Source organism: Nematolebias whitei, chromosome 21, assembly GCF_014905685.2.
Source record: "Nematolebias whitei isolate Nwh7 chromosome 21, NemWhi1, whole genome shotgun sequence".
NCBI classification, from domain to species: domain Eukaryota; kingdom Metazoa; phylum Chordata; class Actinopteri; order Cyprinodontiformes; family Rivulidae; genus Nematolebias; species Nematolebias whitei.
This window is the reverse complement of record NC_056518.1, coordinates 829,873-831,918: the sequence shown is the minus strand read 5'-3', so window position 1 is coordinate 831,918 and position 2,046 is coordinate 829,873. Positions and strand designations below refer to the sequence as shown.

Sequence of the window (2,046 nt, the reverse complement as noted above, 5' to 3'; positions counted from 1 at the left end):
ACACAGGTTGTGTGACAGGTTATTGCACAGGTAGTGACACTGAGGTTGAATTATTAGTTAGTTATTGCCAGTTGTTCAGTTTTATTTATAGAGTTCAGTAATCTGACAGCTTGTTAATAATTACTGTCCTTTAGTCTTTTTGTACGTGATGACAGACTCCTGTATCGTCTGCCTGAGGGTAGTAGATGGAAGAGTGGTTGTGCTGGGTGGGTGTGGTCCTTAATGATGCTGCATGCTTTACGCAGATATTGGCTGTGGTAGATGTCCTAGATGGTGTGGAGACTGCTACCATTGATGTCCTCTGCTGTTTGCACCACCCTCTGTAGAGCTTTCTGACTGGTGCAGTTTCTATACCACCCTGTGATGCAGCCTGTCAGCAGGCTCTCAATGGTGCACCTATAAAAGTAGGTGAGGATGCTTGTGTTCATACCAAACTTCTTAAATCTTCTTAGGAAGTAGAGTCTTTGTCTGGCTTTCTTGATCACAGTGTTTGTATGTAAAGTCCAGGACAGAGCCTCAGTAATGTGAATGCAGAGGAACTTGAAGGTGCTGACCTGCTCCACCTCAGCATTGTTTATGTTGATGGTGGAGTGCTGACCTCCACTCTGTTTCCTGAAGTCCACTATCATCTCCTTTGTTTTGTTGACATTTAGAGAGAGGTTATTTTCTTGACACCAGCTGGTCAGTGATTTCACCTCATCTATGTAGGCACTCTCATCATTGTTGGTGATGAGGCCCAGGATGGTGGTGTCATCAGCGTACTTGAGGATGACGTTACAGCTGTGCTTGGTGGTACAGTCATGCGTAAATATACAGTACAAGAGTGGACTGAGGACACAGCCTTGAGGTGTACTGGTGCTGAGGACTAGTGTGGAGGAGAGGTGACTGCCGATTCTCACTGCCTGTGGTCTGTTGGTGAGGAAGTCCAGTATCCAGCAGCAGATGGACTTCTCCAGGCCCAGTGTGGTGAGCTTGGAGACCAGTTTGTAGGGGATTATGGTGTTGAATGCTGAGCTGTAGTCAATGAAGAGCATTCTCACATAGGTGTTTACCTTCTCCAGATGGTTGAGGGAGGTGTGAACTGCTAAAGCAATGCCCAGATGACACCCCAACTACCTTCCTACCTGTCTGTCTAATTACTGTTGCTGTAGTAGCCCAGTCTCACATAAAACACTGGAGACACTTAAAATGTACCATGTGTGACCACTGGAGTCTTCTGTCACTCAAGGACCAAGAATTCTGTAATCTGATTTATGGCACAGATGGTAGAGCTGCTGCCTCTCAGCAAGTAGGTTGCTGGCTCAAACCCTGACCAGAGGCCCTTCTGGGTAGTTTACTTGTTCTCTTCATGCATTTTTGTTTTCTCCAGGTACTCCGGTTTCCTCCCACATACTTAAAACATGCATGTTAGACTGATAGGTAACTCTAAATTGTCCCTAGGTGAGAGAGAGAGAGAGAGAGAGAGAGAGCAAGAGAGAGAGAGAGAGAGAGAGAGAGAGAGAGAGAGAGAGAGAGAGAGAGAATGGTTGTTTGTCTCGTTTGTCTCTATGTGTCCCTGTGATGGACTGGAGACCTGTCCAGGGTGTCCCTGCCTCTCGCACAGTGATTGCTGGATATGGGCACCAGTAACCCTCGTGACCCAGACAGGAAGAAACTGGTAAAAATAATGGAGGGACTGTTTCTTTGAAGCTTACTTTAGTTTGTTACTGCCTGACTCTCATTACCTTGGCAGTCAGGGAGTGAGAGAAACAAGTGTATGGTTACCATGGTGAGTAAAATAGGGCCACTGGCAGTTGTTTTAACATTTCTAAAAAAGTTAAATCTGGTCCTCTGGACATTCAAAAAAAAACAAAGCAAATCAACAAAAAAATGTAGAAACGTTTTGTCTCTCATCCGAGAGACTTCCTCAGTCTGAGGTGCTGTATTCAGCTCAGTCTCTTAAATAGCACCTTCTCAGAGTGGATCAACCAGTTTGCTGCTGACAACCAGAACCAGCTGATAATGTCAGCAGCAAAACTGGTTGATCCACTCTGAGAAGGTGCTATT

General features: G+C 45.5%; 1 protein-coding gene across 1 annotated transcript in view; it reads left to right on the top strand.

Moving 5' to 3' along the window:
* Positions 1-2,046, top strand: part of LOC119427617 (plastin-1) — a 66,364-nt gene that overhangs the window by 46,715 nt on the left and 17,603 nt on the right. The window lies entirely within an intron of this gene.